Here is a 21,369-nt window from a genome sequence, read left to right on the forward strand (position 1 = left end):
CCAAAGCATAGCTGGAGCTGAACTTGGCAAGGGATGCAGAGAATAACAAGAAGGGCTTCTACAGGTATGTCAGCCAGAAAAGGAAGGTCAAAGAAAGTGTACCCTCCCTGATGAGCAAGACTGCCAAACTGGTAACAATGGATGAGGAGAAGGCTGAGGTACTCATCAACTTCTTTGCTTCAGTCTTCACTGGCAACCTCTCTTCCCACACCTCTCGAGTGGATGGACCACAAGACGGGGACTGGGGCAGCAAAGTCCCTCCCACTGTAAGGGAAGATCAGGTTCGTGACCACCTGAGGGACCTGAACATACACAAGTCTATGGGACCTGATGAGATGCATCCCAGAGTCCTGAGAGAATTGGCTGATGCAGTTGCCAAGCCACTCTCCCTGATATTAGAAAAGTCATGGCAGTCACGTGAAGTCCCTGGTGAGTGGAAGGAGGGAAACATTGTGCCCATTTTTAAAAAGGGAAGAAAGGACGACCCTGGGAACTACTGACCTGTCAGCCTCACCTCTGTGCCTGGGAAGATCATGGAGCAGATCCTCCTAGAATCTATGCTAAGGCCTATGGAGGACAGGCAGGTGACTTGAGACAGCCCGCACAGCTTCACCAAAGGCAAGTCCTGCCTGACCAACCTAGTGGCCTTCTATGATGGAGTGACTACATCAGTGGACAAAGGAAGAGATACGGATGTCGTCTATCTGGACTTCTGTGAGGCCTTTGACACAGCCCCTCACAACATCCTTCTCTCTAAATTGGAGAGATGTGGATTTGATGGGCGGACTGTTTGGTGGATGAGGAATTGGTTGGATGGTCACATCCAGAGGGTAGTGGTCAATGGCTCAATATCAGGATGAAGATTGGTAACAACAGGTGACTGTCAGGGGTCCATACTGGGAGCAGCACTGTTTAATATCTTCATCAGTGACATAGACAGTGGGATCAAGTTCACCCTCAGCAAGTTTGCAGATAACACCAAGCTGAGTAGTGCGGCTGACACACCTGAGGCATGGGATGCCATCCAGAGGGATCTGGACAAGCTGAGGAAGTGGGCCCATATGACCCTCATGAGGTTCAACAAGGCCAAGCGCCCTAACTTTCTTATGATGCTGTGGATCGCAGCTGTACCTGGGCACACGCCGCAGCAGTTTCACAGTGGAAAAGGCGGCACATGAGAGGTTTAGCAGGAGTGCAAGCAAGCTGTAGCTATTGCACACCCCCAAAAAAGAAGATAGTCAGGGTCTTGTGCCATCAATAGCAGCAATGATGGACTGTATCACTGGAGGTAACCCTCTTCTTTTAGCCTTAGACACAGATACCCCCTCATGCTGCAGCTATCCGTATCCCATCCTCACCCTCTGAATGTAATCAAGGGTGCCCAGAGGTGGGGAGGTGGAAGTAGAGAGGGTCCTAACCTCATTTTTTCTATGGGTTTTGGAACCTCCAAGAATCCCTGGATGCAGTCCCTGCCTTTCCCCCCACACAAGCAGCGTGTATTGATGAGAGACACGTGTCCCCCTCTTGCAGCCACCCCCACTAAAGGGAATTACTTGCTTAACTTTGATCTGGTGATTAGAGAACCACCTTTGTGTTCAGGGCAGAGGGGACCAACACTTCACCTTCTGCCCTTCTTGGTTGCTCTTGCACACTTGGTAGGATCCTTTTTTAAAAAGTGAGCTGTCCCACAGGAAAGTGCGGTGGATGCCCACAATGAAGTCTGTCTGCAGAGGAAAAGTGACTTGTACCCAGTCTGCCATGTGTTCTCAGGAGGTGATGATGCTTTTCCCCGCTGGCACTGGGCCATCGCATGATCTGGAGGTAAATGCTGAGAGACCTGTTTGAAAAGGAAAACAACTCATGGCCCAATCTCTTTTAAACCTCTGTGCAGCCATGGGTTTTTTTTACCTTGGCTCTGTGTGAGCATTTGACAGACAGTGCTAGCATCTGACCTGTTGTCCTCTTTGCTTTGAAGGAACCTCAGCAGACAAGCAAAGCTGGGAAGCAGCTAGACTGATTTTTGTTTTGCCAAAGGCTGGTATCCTGAACACATAAAAGGCAAACGATAGGATGGGAAAGGTGGTCTCTGCACTTGCAAACAGAAATGAGACAAATGGGACGGAAGAAACAAATATGCAAAATAATTTCCCCTGGTCTGGAAAAGGAAACATGGAAAACTAACAGCCTCAAAGCACAGGTTGTGGCTTTCGGGAGAAAGAATGTGAACAGTCACTTTCTCATCCTGTTTCTGTCATTCCAAGACTTGTGTGAAAAGGCTGATGTTGAATCCCAGTTAGCCATAAAATAACAACAACAAGTCTGCCCAGTGGCTGTGATTTGCCAATTGTGAGCTTTCTGCACCTACACCAGGACTCAGAAAGACGGAAGTCTGCAAAACTTCCCAGCTAGGAGTGCAGAATCCTTGAAAAATGTAATCTCACCCACGGGGACAATCTGATTAAATGAGTGTTACTTATTGTTCCAACACCATGGCAATGTCTCCAGAAGGAATACAAATCACTTAGTGCAATGAGATAGAGCCAGCTGAGCAGGTACCAGGAATGTGGGAGTTGCTTATTAGTCACCCAGGAGGAAAAGCTGTTGCTTTATTTTAATTTATTTTATTTTTATTTGCTTGTACTTGTCCCCCCTCCACCCCCTGCACACCACCACCACTTTTTGTAGTGAAACTAATAAGACAGATTCTGATCCAGAAAATACTGAGCACATCACGGCATTTTTCCATTGACCATGTGAACCAGGTGGGACCTTAGTGCTCGATCCTGATCAAATCTCAGTGGGTAAAAGTCAGCAGAGCTCTGCTGAAGTCAGTGAGGGGTTCTCATCTATCACTTGTTTTATTAATCTTGCTCTGTCTACAGGTCCAGACTTTCCAAGAACACATCTTCTATGTCATTGCCTCTCATCGAAGGCAATGTGTGAGTGTTGATTTGCCCGGGCTGAGGATCTGATCCAGCTCTTTCGTTGTTGGTTTTTTTTCTTCTCTCTTTCTCCCCTTCTCTCTTTTATAGCAGCGTTGGAATTGCTGTAAGGTTTACAGTGCAGTAATAATCACCTCATTATTATTAATAACCATGGCAACAGAATGGAAATTAATCACACTACTTCTGTTTATCCCCATAGAAACAGAGCCAAAACAAACAAGACTTATCCACAATGCCTATTCCTAGAAATCATACATACCACATAATTACCAATGAAATGAACCAGCAACTACAGGCTGCCTACACTATCCAGTAGCACCTATGCAAAGGTCAAGGATATATAGTCAGGGCAGTAATCAGAAGGGAATCTTCCGCAGGTTAAAATTAGTGGGTGACAAATATCTTCAGTAATTTTGCTCATTTGCTTGATTGGTTTTACTCTTAAGCATTTCATTTGTCCTGGTGACTGACTGCTGAGAGACATTGACAGGAGTTATTCTTCTTCTCATTTGAAAAAAAAAATGATGGGTTAAGTAGGTCTAAACTGGTCAGTGGTTGGAAGGGAGGCTTCAGAGTAATATCGATTTCTGTGAACTTCTGAAGAAACTTGAGAGACAACGCTGCTTCCCAAGTGCCAAGGAATAAAGTACCAGTCCAGCAGTGAGGATAATAATTGGAAAGAGTACAAACCCAGTACAGATTTTTTTTTCTTTGTAGTGTCCTCATTCTTGTTTGCAGGAGGTATGGAGGATATTGTCCTCACACTCATTTCCTACACAGAGAAGTGAAACTCCAAGACTTACTTTTGCAGGAGAATCTCTGTTCTGCCACAGTCATTCTTCATTCACATTCAGTTGTACAGCAGTTGTGTTGTCCGCCCTCCCTCCCCAGACCATTACTGCATTTTATTCAGGCTGTCACCGACAGATAATCTAACCCTTGCATCTGCTTTTGCCTACAGCTTAATGACACACACAGGGGACTACTTTCCAGGCTTTCAAAGTAAGGAATTCATCTCTCAGATGATCCTTCAAAACCAGAAGTTCTGCTGACTCTTATCTGCAGATGCAGCAGCACAGATTACAGTTGGTGCAGAAAGATGAGAGAGGCACGGGACGTAATGATGATTAAAACCACAACTCTCTGTGAAGCCTTTTTTGCAACAGGATCTGGTCAGACTTAAACCCTCAGGATACTTGCATTCAGCTGTGTGTTGGAAACCTATACTGCTTTCAGTAAAGAAGTAAAACTTGACCATGTGGAGGAGGGACCTGTAGTTGCCATGTCTTCCAGACCCTCAAGAGGTCTTGATGGATCTTCTCACTCTAGTATAGACTCCCCTGCAACTCTGAAAAATCATACCATCTACCTCTTATCTCTGTCTCTCACCTACAAAATGGAGATAACAATCTTCTTTTCCTAAATACCACTTATTTTATCTACACAGTATATAAATTTTGGTGAACAGAGAAATTTTATTACTGTCTCACTGTACTGTGTATTTGTAGATACGCTAAATTGTGTTCAAATGGAGGAATTAAAACTGGAAATGATAGAGGGAACAACCCTGAGAACAAGCTGCTTCACGAGGTTTAACTGACCTTTTAAGCTTACCAAAAAGATGGAGAGAGTACAATTAGCTGGGATGAATCCCATCTGAACTTCCTCCAGCCAGTCCTCCTGAATCCAATTAAATACAACTTTTCCATGTTGAAGGACAGTTGAGGAGAGATTGATATTGCTATTGGGCAATGCAAAGATACTCAGAAGTGTTTTCTGCCTGTTTTATATGACCCACTCCCAGAATTATGATTTTTAGTCCAAAAGGTTCCAGCACTGACAGATCCCTGAAATTACAGGTCCTGTGTACTCAGTGTTCCCCAGGACATTAAATGAGCAGGGACATGACAAAAGAAGTCAGTGCGTTTGCAGTTCTGCATCATGTAATACTGACATGTTCTCCACTGACTATAGAGAAATTCCAGATTTCCTCAGATAGATATGCGGGATGTCATTTGTTAGGTTATTTGACTAAAAGCTAATCACGTTAAAAAAAGACTTGGTGAGGATTGGGAACGTATGCTCTGTGACAGCCTGGTCACTGTCTGGACTAGGGTACTGAGAACCGCAGAGGCTGCCTCCCTCTATCAGACTGGGGCAGGAGGAAGCCCCTGGGTCCTGAAATGCTCACAATCCAGCAACCTCTGACATGATCCACCATTTAAACACGGAGACCTGATGTGCATGAGGGTATCCCCCCGAGCCTCCACCTGCCTGAAGGGTGCTCCTGCATTGTATCTGCTGACCCCAGATGTCTTCAGAAAATTTCAAATGGCAATGAGATACCCACTCCAAGACTGCTGATTTGCACCCTAAAACATACACATGTATTTAATGAGATTAATCCAATTTGATGTGCCTACCATCTGCTCATCAACAGCAAATGAGGATTAGTCATCTTTTAATGTTCACATAAACACTTTCCTGAAGAGGAGCTAGTCAAACATAGCTTTGGGAAGCTTAGAGGAAGGCTTACTGGCTGAAATCCTCTTCTTTTACGATCCGCAGGAAATCAAGATGAATTACCTAATGATCCATTCTTGAAAACTCCATGTCAGTTTTGCCAGTTAATGGTCTGCTTTTGTGTACAGGAAGACTGTTAAGTGTGTAGATATACAGTGAGGCATGCAGATGCTTGTTCCATTTAGTTGTTTCCAAATACATTAATGTACCCACAGAAGCGTTCTTGCAGTGTGGTGTAGCATGCAATAAACAGCAAATTGCTGGCTTTGGGGCCTGAATTCTTCCTGCAAATCTCATTAATATGACAGACAACTTTTTCTGAAGTTGAAATAGGACTGGCAGACAGTGCTTGTGTTCTCACAGCTTCCAGGAAGGAAGATTCAAATAAAACATTATGAGAAATAGTAGGGAGAGTAGAGTACTGTAATCACTTGCCTGGAAAGTCTGTGGAAATTCCTTCATCAGAGAGTTTTGGAAAAATCCTAGAGAGTCGTATGTCAGGAATTGTGTAAGTAGAGTGGCTTCCTCCCCAGAGCAGGAGGCTGGTGTAGATGATCTTATTCTGTCATCCTCTGCCCATTTTTTCTTTGTGCCTATGCTGCTTTGACTAGATTTGCCAACTCTTTGAAAACTGATGGGCATTGGTCTAGTAGTTTACCCATTAATGCAAACTTAGATCCCTAGAATTGATAATAGCAGCACTGGTGAGGACACATCGTGTTCAGTTCTAGGCTCCTTCGTACAGGAAAGGCATGGACTTACAGGAGCAAGTGCAGCAAGGGGCCACAAAAATTGTTAAGGGACTGGAGCATCTGTCATATGAAGAGAGACTGAAAGAGCTGGGACTGTTCAGCCAGGAGAAGAGAAGGTTCAGGGCGGTCTTACCAATGTGTACAAACACATGATGGGGGGAGTAAAGAAAAAAAGAAGATGGAGTCAGGTTTTTCTCAGTGGTGCCCAGTGACAGGACAAGAGGCAATGGACACAAACTGAAACACAAAATTTCATCTTTTTTTCATCTTTTTTTTTTTTTTTTTTTTTTTAATACTGAGAAGGTGGTTAAACATTGGACCAGGCTGTCCAGGGAGGTTGTGGAGTCTCCATCCTTGGAGATATCAAAACCCAACTGGACATGGCTCTGAGCAACCTGTTGTAACTGATCCTGCTCTGAGGCTTGAGCAGGAGGTTGGACTAGATGTTCTCCAGAAGCCCCTGCCAACCTCAACAGTTCTGTAATATTGTGATTGTGTGGTGAGGAATGGTGGCTGACCTTTTAAATTAGAGGGAAATCAAAGTAAGTACTCAGGTTTCTAGAAGACCTGTATTGTTTGTTAATTCGTGTTTATGTGTGTTCAGTACTCACCTTGCTAAAGTTGGATACACTTACAAAAGTACTATATTTTGCAGGTTCCAGTCCCTGTTAACAGATTCACTTTTAAGGTTAGCAAATTGACATTCTAAAATGTTAACAAAAAATCATTCAAATGCAACTGATATTTCCTACTCCATAGGTAAGATAGCTCACCTTTAACTTTGTCCCTTTAGCAGAACCTTTCCAACAGATATCTTAGGTACTCACATGACACTGCCTTTGTTTCAAGACATCAGAGGATTGTTCTTATTGGGATTTCACTCTGGCTCATCACTTCCCATTTTCATAAACAGTGATCTTTTATCATTTGCACTTTTTCAGCTCAAAAGAAGTCACAACCCTTCCCTATAAAGCTCCATGTGCAATGCTTCTAAACACATCATCAGACCTGAATGAACTGTTAGGTAGGAACAAGGAGAATAAAAGCTCAAGAAAAAAAATATTAGCTCTTGAATAATTTAGTTTTCTTTAATAGGTGTGTATGAACAGCAAAATTCTACTTACTGTGGGAAAGTCTTGTCTTACAATTTTTTTGAGCCTAAAATGAATCATAAGGGTTTGTGTCCTGGAAGAAAAAAAAACATTTGTAGAGCAGTTAAAAAGGTGAATTTGTCAATCAGCTAACCCGAGTTAAATGAGAGTCACAAGCTTTTACATAAAGTGGCATGGAGATTATTTTTTTTTTTAATCTGAAGCAGAATCCAGCCCTAATATCCTTCCTGCTACTTAGTGAAGTTACAAAAAAACATCGTATTTCATGATAGTACTGCCAACACAAAGTAATATTTTATACAAAAGACGTCTACCCACAAACTCTGACCTTTAAAATATTACATAAAACTTTTACTAAGAGATGCAAACAGTTTGTTAATGTTAGCAGGGACAGTGAAGTAAGAAAAATACTTTTCTTCCCATGAACTGAAGACAGAGGTTGCTCAAACCCTAGCTCACTTGTGTGTGGGGGATTTATGGTTTCAGACCTTGCAGAGTCATTCAAGGAGTTTGACACAGTATTAGTATGAGAGATGTAAACTTCATGATACCGATAACTTTGTGTTTATCCCAACAAAAACAGGCAAGACATCAAGTCCTCAAGGTATTTATTCAATTCTTGTTCTTAGAAATTTGATGATGGGAGGATGTTAGAGTCGCTTTCTGATATAGCTGAGATAATGCTACTGAAGATCCACTGCAAAGCCCCATCTTTTACTCTCTACTGGAAAATTGTCTTCAGAGCAGGTCCTGAGGCTTTTCCTGGCTCTTTATTACCAGCTCAGTGTTTGGATTTCCATGGAAGTCTCAGTAGATAACTGAAAAAAGGACAAAAGACATGACTTCTTTTCCATCTAATTTCCTTGCAGGTTTTCTTTATGTTCAAATTCTTTAGGCTCTGTTGGGCAACACTGACCCATGATGAGGAATTGTAGTAAATTCTTTGCACCGAAGGGAAGGTTATTGCTATCTCCTGTCTTCACTATTTCCTTCTTCTTTTGATCATTCCCACAAACATAACAGCTCAGCCAGTTTCTCCGATGCAGACTCTGACAGATGGACACTGACCACTTCCAAATCTTTGTCTCCCAGAATGGTATTGAACTACACCATCTCCCCATCACCTATTCAGACTTACAAGGAGATTTTTTTTTTCTTTTTAAATGGCATTCTGAAAGGACAAACAAATTATTTTTCTTGTCATTCTGCATAAGTTTGCCATGCCTAACATTAAAGCATTTGGCCACACTCCAGATCTTCCTTTCAATGATGCCCTTCTCCTCTGCAGGCAGCAGAGCTGAAAAGCCTTCCAGCTGGCCTTGTTAAATCTCCATTGTTCTAGGCTGCTACTTTTGCTGCGTTGTGTGTTAGTTTCTCAAGATCATAAAAAAAATTGCTTGCCAAGACTTCACTTAGCCTAATGACTCGCAACACTTCTGGTTTTAAAGAACAAGTAAACTCAAAAAGGGGGGTTGTTATTAGTGTTTTGTTTTCTGTTTTGTGCTATCTATAGCAACAGAATTTGAGCTTTGAAAATTCTCACAAAAAGAGCCCCAGGCAACATTTCTTAACCAGTCTGAGGGCAGCTAACAGGTTTCATGGAAAAGCTATGATGGTTTCACCTGTCACAAAGAGAAACCAGGCAAATTACTGCATCATCCTCACCATAAAAAAATAGATGGAAGCAAAGCAAGTCTTTTTAGAAAGAGGGGAGAATGGTCTAGCCAAGGCTGTTTTGGAACAAGCCTCTTGTATACTCCCAGGTAGTCACATAGACCCACATTTTGAAAGGCATCTACCTGAATGTCAACTGAAGTTTGCAGCAAAGGTGCCTCAGACAAAGGTTGGAAATGGTAGTGTCCAAGTTCATTGATGGAACAGAACAAGACTGTCCTGGTTTTGGCTGGGATAGAGTTAATTTTCTTCCTAGCAGCAGGCATAGTGCTGTGTTTTGGATTTAGCAGGAGAAGAATGTTGATAACATGCTGATGTTTTTAGTTGTTGCTGAGTACTGCTTATGCCAGTCAAGGACTTTTTCAGCTTCCCATGCTCTGCCAGGGGCACAAGAAACTGGGAGGGGGCACAGCCAGAACAGCTGATCCAAACTGGCCTAAGGGCTATTCCATACCATATGACATCATGCTCAGTATATAAACTGGGGGGGGTGGCCAGGGAGCAGTGATCGCTGCTCGGGAACTGGCTGGGCATCGGTCGGTGGGTGGTGAGCAACTGCATTGTGCATCACTTGCTTCGTATATCATTATTATTATTATCATTATTATACTGTTACTATTAGCATTACTATTTTACTTTATGTCAATTATTAAACTGTTCTTATCTCACCCCAGGAGTGTTTCTCACTCTTACTCCTCCAATTCTCTCCCTCATCCCATCGGGGTAGGGGCAGTGAGCGAGCGGCTGCGTGGTGCTGAGCTGCTGGCTGGGGCTAAAGCACGACAAAGCCCCTTAAGGATAAAAGCATAAAGGAACAGAGTATTACCTTCGTCTACTTGAGGATGCAGTATTAAAGGGGTTATTGGAACCATATGATTGGACTGGTACAGTCCTGTCAACCACAAAGCAGGAACTGAATGACAGATAATGCTGACTTGTACAGATGTGAATCAGAAATTACTCTACTCAACACAATTACTCATTATCTTCTTCATCTAAGGTCACAAGTGGCCTACCATTTCCACAGCTAGTCATGGATGAACATCTCAAAAGGTCTGCAACTTTCATTTAGGAATGCAACCTGGTTTTGTTCTGCAATGAAGCCCAGAGACACAAATTAAAATCAAGGCTTTACTGTCCCCAGTGATGTCCATTTGCATAAAAAGAAGAAAATTATGCCCCCAAAAGCTTGCAGTCTCCTGAGACAGACTGAAATATGGCTATGTCCATTCAATAGGTAGGATGAAACTAGACCCAGAGAAAGCTTGGCATGCCCTAGACCGCAGAAGGTGAGTAAACTAAAAAAATTGAAGCCAACCTGTTGAATCTCCCCCACATTCAGCCCATGGACCAGGAGACAATGCTTTTTGTCTCACTTACGCCACTGGAAAAACTCCAGTGACTCCACTGGCATGACTCTGGGTTTACATCGGCGTAACCGAGGGCAGAAAGTGGAGTTCTTGACTCTCCCATCTTTGCCCAGCTCTCTTGCTTAGTTGCTGTCAGTATCTGCCCTGTTCAAGCCTGCAGTGATATGATGTGTCTGCTTTCAGGGAGTTCCCTGTTTCCTCTTTCACCATTGTGTGCGCGTATGTGTTATTGAGTGAATTTTCCACTTTCTTGAAGTTCCTTAACACCTATTAATCACTCTGTCACAGGATGGGAATTGTTTTATTTAGTCAATGCAACTGTTTCCCACTGCATGAAGTTCAACTTTTTCTGCACGTTCACCTGTGTGTTCCTCTGTAAATAACCTTGGAAGCAAGGATGTTGCTGCCCTAGCTGGGTCAAGCAGTCCTTACCTCCTGAGTTATTCTGTTAGCAGAGTGAGCTGAAAAAGGGGTGTAACACATGGGTGAGTGAGATAGGGACTGTGATATGCCCACAGTGTGTGAGATTGGCTTCTCCTCTTTTGCCATTTGCACCCGACTACTTGCTGCTAGAGCCTTTCTGTTACCCAAAACATCGCATAGCTCTTTAAAAAAAAACCCACCCAGGTGGGTTGCCTTAGAAGTCAGCTTGAAGTTCAAAGGAAAACACCCATTTTCCCTGCATGGCTACTAAACCATTCAGTAGAGGGGTATAGGAAGTGTCTTTCCTGTTTGTGAGGGACTGTAGACTGAAAAAAAGCCAACTATCTGTAAGGCAGAGACAGGTTCATGTTTAAGGGGGTTATGTTCATTGTCCTTTCTTTTCTTCTAAATATTGTTTCCAGAAGTATGTCAGAATGAAACAGGGTATCTGTTCTCTGAGAGCATTGCTTTAAAATACTACTAATAATAAAAAACCCTGACTAAAATAACAGTATTGAATATATAAATTGTTTTTTTAACACTATTAGGATCTCTGATGTTATACCCAGCCCTATGGTATAGATAAATACGATAGGGTAAAGAGGAGGTGTGAGAATAAGTATAAAGACTTAGACTTTTCAGTGGACATTTGACAGCTTTCAAGTGTGGATTCTGGAAAGGGCAATTCTGGAGTTCACATTAGGTACAAACTCACATTGAATTGTCAGACTCAAAGTCTCCTCTTATTTTCCCCGTCATTTTCTACTTGTGCTGCTATCTCCTTCACTGCCACTGTGCTAAATTAAATCCAGAGAAAATGGAAGAGGGTAACGCTGTGGATCCCTGTGCAGGCTGTCTTTGTACAGAGTAGCTGAATAGTAAATCAGAGTAACGCCATTCTTATGGCCCTGAGGCAGCACTCAGGAGATTGAAAAGATATGTTTCTAGTTATGGTTGCAGTGTATGCTTTTTTTCCTTTTTGTTTGTTCCTTTTTATCATTATTTTTATTTCAGTGCTCCGGGAAAAGATGTAAGGTGGGGTGAGCTTTTGTGGTACCTTTACAGGAGTCTAGAGGCCCATAGTGTTAGAAGTACCATTAAAGAAATGATAAATAAGGTGGTGGGCCACCTGTTGGGATTACTAGAAGATCCTTGTTGCCTTCTACTAACCTTGCCCTCCTGCCCCTGTGCAGGAGGGCACTGAGGAGATAACCGGCTGGAGGGGTGCACCGGAATCATGTCCTTTCCTCATTGCATCCTAAGGTTTGGTCCTCACACTTGCTCTGCTCCATAGCTTGCTCTGTAGGATCAGCGGTACCTTTGCTAAAGTCAACAATGAGCCCAGGGCTTAAGTGTAGCATGCTGCACAACCTGATTGTTTCCAACTATGTGGCTGTTTTGTGGACTGTATAAAGACAAACCAGCTGCAGGAGCCAAACCTTGGGCTTGATCAGGCATGTAGCATCCTGAAGGAACCAAGAAGCATACTCTTGCTGTTGGAAAAATCTAAATTATCAGGCTTGACTTCTACCCAGGAGGCTAGATGCTTGCCATGCTGGAAGCACAGACATTCCCATTTTAACCCAGCTCAGGTGACAAACTTAGTAATATATAGAAACAGTCTGCTTGGTCCAGTGGCAGCGTTTTGAGTGAATGTGAGAGAATTGCTTTCCAGAATATACTTAATTCAAAAAAGGATGAGGGTTGAGATTAGCCAGGATCGTGTCATCTGGGGAAAGGTACCCTTGAACGGGACTAATTTCTCCCAAAGTTAGCTAGCTGAACACGGTGCATCTCATCAGAGCTAGTTTCGGAGACTTTCTTCATAACCTGATGTGAGAAATATGAGAGATTAATACACCCTGGGAAAGTCTGCAATGGGTTCTGTCACATTTGCCTTGCCAGTTCAAGTCAGTGTTAGTTTAACACCACCCAGAAGTACTGCACAAGTTCAGCAGCAAAGCTCAATGTGGCTATGGGGATGGAAGGATCTTGGAAGAGGATGGAAGGATCTTGGAAGAGGATGGAAGGATCTTGGAAGAGGATAGAAGGGGTGTGCCAGGTTCTAACTGCACATTATCAGCAAAGAAGCCCAGAACATAACATGTGGCAGAGGTATGCCATCTATGATTCTCCACACTGTCCTCCAAATAATGTCCAAGGTACATCATCCAGAAAAAAAATTTTCCTTCATGGCGCTGAAGTTCTGGAGCAAACCATGGTCTCCAGGGTTGTAGCAACAGCCTGTGTCAAGCTGCTTATGCTCAGTGCCAAGCAAGTCAAACGCTGAACTAACAGAACTGTCTGTGCCCAAAGTGAGGGGTGAGGGAGACTTTCCTGTCCATATAAACTGGCTTTATGCTCAATCTTTTGGATGAATGTGAAGTCACTTCCTATTAACATGTTTTTTAAATGGGCATTTTTGCTCACCATTGGTGATAATAAAGCAAGTGCCAGGTACTGTTCAAACACACAGTAAGACAGTTCTTTTCCTTAGACTTTCTATATTAAATCTATTAAATTCTACGCAGAGGTTTACAGAACAGCCTATTCTGCCCTGGAAAATATGGAAATATAATTACTAGGCCAAATTTTCTCTACAGTTAAAATCATGTAATTAAATCTCAGTGACTTCTGTTTCAATAAATAGAAGAGTTGAATTGCATAAATGTCTTATTCGGATGGTGCTAAAATAGAAAGTTTCATGTTTCCATCTCAAAAAATTATATTTTAAAAATACATTTTAAATGAAAAAAACTCTCAGTTACAATTAAAGCAACATTACGATTGTCTCAAACCAGATAAAAATTTTCTATTCACTAAAGATATTTTGAGATCCTTGTCATGATTCAGAGAAGGAAATACTTTCATGTCTCATTCTCATTAAATGGAAAAACAAAAGGTTATCCTCTCCCTTTTATTCTAAATATGAATATGCTGAATTTCCTCAGAATGTTTCAGCACAGATAACTCTAATGACTAGTTAATTTAATGAAGAATATTATCTCTACTGAAAAATGTTGTCACTTACAAATCCTCGCATGTAGCTGTCTCTTTCTAGCTCTCTGCTTTCTACCAATGTAATATTGTAAAGGGGTAAGGTACAGTGAATCTTAGAACTGTCAGCATTTAACATAACATTATCTTCTGATTACATTATTATCAATTAAAGCAATGTTGAGTGTACACATAACCCCAAACTAAATATCTCCTAAATTTCTCAACAAATTTAATGAATTCTTTTTCTTGGTTGTGTCTGGAATATAGTCAAATCTTTCTTTGTTGTTGTTTTCAGGGACTGGTGCCATCATAAATACCGTACACAGTTCTGGCTGTCTGTGTGAGCTGGTTTGCTATCACCTGGTGGGAAAGATGTGCCGAAAGGTTAGTAGGATAAACTAAGGAACGGTAAGTCTCTCGTGTAACAGGAAAGTAAATCGGACAACTTGGCTTTTTAGCCCTCCCCAACAAAATATGGGAAGAGAGATTTGCTCTCTAGTGAAACAGCTGGGGACCAATCTCTGAAAATAGGGGAGGGCTACCTGTGCAAACGGCTATTCATTGCATGAGAACAAAAGGGCACAAACTAAGCATGCACTAATGGGCTGGAAACCATACAGGCAGTGGATTTTGAGTAAATAAAACTGAAATTTGACATTGTGAGACTGACAAGGAAAGGTGGGCAGAGGGGGAGTGGATTAGGGGATGTATCTGGAAGGGCCAAGTGAGGCTGCAGGTTGGCTGTTCTGAAGCTACCAACAAATTGGGTGGAATAAAGACAGACTCTGTTGTGGTTGGTGATTGTGTATGGGAATACAGACCAACCCAGGCACAGGTATTTGTCTTTCTTAGGTAGCTCAGGTGGCTTTACAAAATCCTAGAGGGAGAGGAAGCTAAAAGAGACCTGCCCATTTCCATTTCTGTTGTGGACACTGCTTACTTAGCTTGTATAAGAGCGGTCGAACGTCATCCAGATTGGAGGCCCATGGACTTTCTGAAGATTACTTGTTGGTGGCTGTACCTAGTACGCAGAATTCAGTCTACTGGTCCTTTAGTTAAGGCATGGAAAGCCTGCTAGACCAGCATGGGCAATCTTGACATGTTACAGCGTTAGAGGTTTTGCTCTTCAAGTTCAGTTTCCTCCAGTGATATTCCATGTCTTGCCTTCAGCTTTTGTCAGCTGCAAACAACTACAGGGTTGCTGCACGATCAAGGAAAAGAGTTAAAATGTTCTGGGAGACATTCCAAATAGACATGAAAGCCTGTAGGAGAGGAAGAATTACAGTACTGACACAGTACCTGTGGACCATGGGCAAGTTTAGTTGGGCACATGCTACAAGAAACTGTCTGTGAACTTTTTTGTAGTGATTGAAATGACTCAAGGAGGGCTAGATTTTATTCCTTTTCCTTTTATTCAGCTCCCTCTTACTCTACAAAAAGTTCAGGGAATGTTTCAAAGGGTAAGGTGTGTTACAGTTTTATTTATTTAACATTTTTAAATTTTTTTTTTCAATATACAAACCTTTTCTCCTTTACAAATAGAAATAAAAGTTTTGGGTTTTAAATTTTATTTTATATATTTCTTTACTTTTCTAGATAAGTAAACCAATAAAAAATAAAGAAAATGTTTTGACAAAAATTTACAAAATTGTTTCTTGTTGATTGAAAGCCAGGTATTAATTTCCCAAAAGATATTTTGAAGAATCCCAAGCTTCTTCATTGCTTCAGTGTTTATGTTTCAATGAAAATCTGCAAGAATAAAAAGAAACATCATGTGACATTTTGAAGAAAACATTTTAAAATTCTTTTAAAAATATTTGCAGTTTCTACAAGTTCTGCAAAATTTGTGTGTCCCAAACCTGATTCTTGGTATTCTAACCCCTTACATTATATTTACCAGCATATTTTAAATAGATTCTGCAAAGTATTTCAGAAAGTAGAATATGTCATCAGATTTGATTTTTTTTTCATCAGAAGTTCAAACCTACTCTTGCAACTAAAACATGCCTTTTTCAGATGCAGTTAAAACTCTGCAAATTTCTACAGCAAATTCGTACCCTGTTGACCACATCTTCATTGACCAGAATGGGAAGTGAGACACCCAGCTCACAAGACAGTGAAATCTGTGATGTGAATTCCTCTCCTGTTGTGTGCTTGAGAAAAGACAGCTTGAGTATTGGCAGTTGTCATCAAAGTGTAAAGCAAAACTATCTCCACTGATACTGTACAACTGGGGTAAGTGGGAAGAAAATAAAAACCTACACAGCAAAAGTATTCAGGGCCCTAGTTTTGCAAAGATTGTGGGACTTAGTGGAACATAATAAGCCTTCTTTAAATCATTCTAATTCAAATCTACAGAAAAGAATGAAATAGTAATCCTTATGCCAAAGTGTATTAGACAAGGAGCAATGAGTGAATGCAAAACGTAGGGAAGCTCAAGTGATCAGAGGCTACACTAGTCAACACGATGCAAGAGGAATTTCAGAAAGCCAGATGTCTGAGCATTTTCAGAGTTTTGTAGGCATCTCATTGATTCAGGAGAGCTAAAGAAGGAGTAGGTAGAGGGTAATATAATGGCTGTATGAAAATTTTTGTTGATTTTTCTTCCTTCTATGAGGTGTACTCTGACAGAAACCATGGTTACTAGCCCTTTTAGCAAAGTGTCATAGCAATTCATTAAGCTTGAGGAAGACTTAAGATGCTTTGGAAAAATCTGGCCTAAATAATGGAGCACAGACAAGAATTACCTAAGAAATCACCTCTTACTTCTCCTAAGTCAACATCAAAAAGGGACTTTTCAGACCACCTACTATGATGCCTAAGACGGCACCACAGTTCAAGGGCGTATTAAGTAATTCAGATCTCCTACTGCCTCATGCTACAAGGCCTTGTATGGTAATACAGTCAGTGAAGGGGAATAAAGGCTGTACAAAGGCTCCCTGCTACAGGTCTCAGCGTTGGTGTCCATCCATGTCAGACACCACAGCAGGTCATCTAAAATGTGGCCCTCAATTTTTATGGGGACCCTGTTGAGTGACTAGGGGATAAAAGCAATTCCTGGAGGTATTTATGTGAGTTTTTTGGATCCAGAGTCAGGAGAGACCTCATGCTTTGCCATTCAAGTTTAGTTTCCCTTAATTGGATAAGATTAGCATAGGCTGGAAATTCACTATATCCCAAAGAATAATACAATAGTCTGTTAAAAGGATCAATGGAATTCTTGTATTTATTTTGTCAAGTAAAATTGAAGGCAAAGATATTCATTTTTCTAATTGTTAACACTCTTACAATGTTTGCCAGATGTGGCATTTAAGTGAAGAAGTGTAAAATTGTCTTTAAAAAAAAAATTAAAGACTGCAGTGGTACAATATTCTGCAGAGCCGGCTGCTCTGTTCCTACTTCTGTTTAGTTTGGATCTTCCTTCTTAGACCTGTGTTTCTTCATCAGGTTCTTTCCAGTGTCCTTACTGATGGGATAATCACTGAACACGCAGAAGTTCAACCTGAAAGCTTGCCCAAAGAGGAGCTGGAGAGTCAATTTGGGGAAGTCGGAACTGAGAGTTACTATATTCTCTTTCCAGTGCTGATCCTGTGGCCTAAATGAAACCAATTATCCAATCACTTGCAAATGTAGATGTCTCGTGGAAAGAAACTGCCTCTTTATTTTGACAATTAGACAAGAAGTCTGCTTTTGGTATTGCAAAGGAGATACAGCTGCCTCTGAACTCCCAGGTGTGGATATTTCGTCTCCTTAAATCTCTTTTATTTTGCAAAACAAAACTATCAAATTTGATTTAGATAAAGAAGAAAGATAAGTGCAGTGATTTAAACTGAGCTTTCACTTGAAGAGGGACAGACCAACCGTAGAAAGATTTGGCTCTTCACAGCCGTCGAGCATTGGACTCTGAATGACATATGGAAAGAGAAAAAGGGTTGATGCTCAGCTGGAGTAAATCAGCATAGCTTCAGCAAGCCTGCCTTAATTTACACCAGCTAAAGAACAATCCCAGGCCTTCATTAATGGTCCCTGAGCTAACCCATTTGACCAGACAGAAAAACCACAGACACATCTGTTTCCTGCCCTCCATTCTTCAACTACCACACCCACTTTTATCTGTAGTGTGCTCCATGCTATGACTCACTCTAAATACAGAGGACATACTTTCTCTATGCCTGCTAGACTTCAAATTAAGAAGCAAGAGGTAGCTTGTTTTGAGGGGTCCCTGGTGGACTTTTGGGTGGAGAATTGAAGTTCCTTATATTTTTAATATTTTTTTCCACAGTTGAAAGAAGATGTTACAGGAATAATGGAAGAAAGTCGTTTATTAGTTGTGTGTATTTTACATTTCTAAATAGCATCAAGGGCGCTAGTCATAGGGAAGGACTACCTTTTGATGTGGCATAAGTAATAAGAAGAAGTATAAAAAGTACCAGATACGTCAGCTACAGACCAGCCAAGAGTAGTAGATCACGGGTTTTGCCTGCATTTCTATAGTCCTTTTGCGTGGTCATAGAACAAACGAAGGAAACATCCATCAGACCATTTGAGATGTCAAACCTATCGGAAAACCTACAGCTCTCTTGCTTAGACTTTTGAACCTGACCTTTTTATTTTTCACTTGGCTGGATACGTTGTATTTGGCAGCCTCCAGAGCATGCACTGCTCCTGCCCCAGTCCCCATACAATTAACATTCAGGAACAACCAGAGGAAAGAGGAGAAGAATTGAATAAATTAGAGACCACACCCATGGTTTTGAGGCTCAATATCATGATGCTTGCCAGGGCAGAGAAATGGCGTTGGGAGGGCCAATATCTTCCTAAGTGTCAAGAAAAAAATATCAAGACATAGACCCGTATAAGCAGGATCAGTTATGCATCAGGGGAACTTCTCAGCCAACGGGAATTTGGAGATTCCCCCAGTCCTGAGTGATCAGTCTCACCCTATGGACAGTGCTAAATCTGCAAACTGTCCTATGAAGGGTTGCCTACCCACTAAAAGTACTTCTCACAACATGAATGAGTTGTTCCAGAGAACTGGAATGACTTGTTTTACAGTGAGCTCTGACTGAAGCTGTTTCCACAGTTCAGGCACAAGAAACATCCCTGCTTGATACAGACCAGCATCCAATCTCACCACAAACCAGCAGCAGCTTTATTAACACTTGCTCTCATTTCACAGCATCTCCTGCAAGTCCTGACCTAGGTATGCCCTTTTCCAAACTTTCATCCAGCAAAGGAGAATGCTTTCTCCTTTCTCATTACTACTGGCATCATTATCTCTCTTTCCTACTCTACAAACTGCATATTACGTCACCACCAGACTTCTATATTCTGAGGCAAAAACCCCCATTTGTACTCATTAGGATTTTTTACAATCTCCTTGAACTATTGAGAAGAAATTTAATAACCTTTCTGTACTATATGAAGATGAAGGAAGAATGGATTGGCTTGGGGCTAAGGAAGAGACATGGTTATAACTCTAACAAGGAGTTGGCTTCAACTCTGGACCATGTGCATGTGTTCACAGCATGCACAGACCTCTCATGCAGCCTAAAGCAGAATGCAGCTTTGTGCCTTAACCTCCGGATTGCTCTTGCATTATCTGCCGCGATATGTGGGCAGTGCAGTTCATTCATCCCTGACGCTGGATGTGAGTGTACCAAACCAGGTATATTGAATAAAAGGTGACAAAACAGTGACTTCTGGAAGACTGATTCTGAAATCAGCCTGTCTAGCTGTAGGAAGGAGATCGTAGTAGTAACTAGGATCACAGACCTTAAGCAGTTCAAGATGCAAGCAACTTCTGTTCCAGTCAGCTCCTCTGTTGGCCAGGCTGTAATAGGCAGGATGTCATGTAGAGTCCATCTTGAAGCTGGATAATGTACAGCCATCCCGCTAGAGGGGTGGTCTGCTCTACGTGTATGGATATACCTTCCATGACAAACCCCAAACTCCTAAAACTGGGAAGTCTAATCCATACCTACAACATTTTTCTCTTTTTACAGCTCGTCATTACATGTCCATCCATCCTATGCATTTATTTCATGCTTCCACTCCCTGACTGCAATAGAGCTTCATGGTCGGTTGCCTTAAACACATATATTTCTCAAAATTGTGACAAGCTTATATGACAAAAGGGTTGCGATATAGCTTCACTGGAGTCCCTCACATAGACCCCTCATTGATTTTCTTCACACCTTTGAATAAATAACTTAATTCTCATGTTTCCCTTCCCAGTATGGTAGTCATATTACTGCGTGTCTTATGTCCATCACAAGAATGAGGCTAAGATTAGCTGGAGGATGCTGGAGATGTCTGAATATTGTAATTATAGTTCTGGTGTCAAATTTTATCTGGGTTTGGATGACACATATCATGGGAGTTTTTCTGGTCACTGCCTCTCCTTTTCCTTTCTGCTATCTCAGGAGTGTAAAGGTCTTCTATTTTGGCCAGAAACTAAAGAGCATTTATGAACTATGTACTGATGTTCAGGGAAGGAAGCAGTATGTGTAATTTTTTCACATATGGTTCCAGTCCTTGGAGAGATCTCATTGATTGCTGTTCTGTACCTGCCCAGCCATTAAAGGTTGAACTAACCACATTACCACAGCCTTCCTTCCTGATTAGACCTTCTTACTCACTGGTAATGTCCTGATCTTACAGCCTTTACTCCCTTAGGTAACACTGCTGAAACTGCATAAATGAGGCTTAGGCTGGGAATTGCTGGGCAAGTAGAGCCCTGCAGTTTGACTTTGGACAAATGGGACATTTGAAGAGGAGGGTTTCATGGGAATGAGACAAAAATTTGCAGAGAGCCTTCCCTGTGTGAGTTAAAACATTGAGCTATTTAATTTTTCATGTACGGTGACATTTTAACTACCACTGTGTGGTAACACTTGGTAATTACTGATTACTTGTTCAGGGCATTCAAAAAGGATTTCATTTCCACTTTCTGAACAGTGAATGATATTGGAAAGATATCCAACTCATCTTGCCTTTAAGCACAACCTAGTTGTCCCTCTTTATAATTACTACACTTTTTTTTTTCTTTTTTTTTCATATTTTCTGTCCTGTCAGATGTTAGTTTTCACCCCAACTTTTTCAACTTTTTCCGCTGCTCTCCTTAGATTCCTCTCTTACCTGGAGAGTGGTGTGTCATTTGGTTAAGGCTGGACAAGTCAATATCTGGTTCAAGGTGCAAATGCAAAGTATCTTGATGACTTCAGTGATTCTTCAGACCTTTAGCAGAATTTAGCTCAGAGAGGTAGACAAGATGTCTGGCTGATTTCTGCTCTCTCTGCATTGTCTCCGTGGATGTTCTTCCTAATGCATCAAATTTTGAGAAGTGTTTGCACTCCCGTGGCTGGAAAGTAGCAGGGAAAACAGGTTCTCTTTTCCTGGCTTTGTTCTTGCCTCCAATGCAGGATCTTGGAAATACCATTTTTGGAAGGTACTGTGATTTAAGTGGTGTCTGAACATTATATTCTGCTTTTCAACCCAATGAAACTTAACAACTATTTTCAGAGGACAATTTCACTCAAATATATGGAACTCCCAGAAAGCTATCAAC

The sequence above is a fragment of the Pelecanus crispus genome, chromosome 2 (genome assembly GCF_030463565.1).
Source record: "Pelecanus crispus isolate bPelCri1 chromosome 2, bPelCri1.pri, whole genome shotgun sequence".
NCBI classification, from domain to species: Eukaryota; Metazoa; Chordata; class Aves; order Pelecaniformes; family Pelecanidae; genus Pelecanus; species Pelecanus crispus.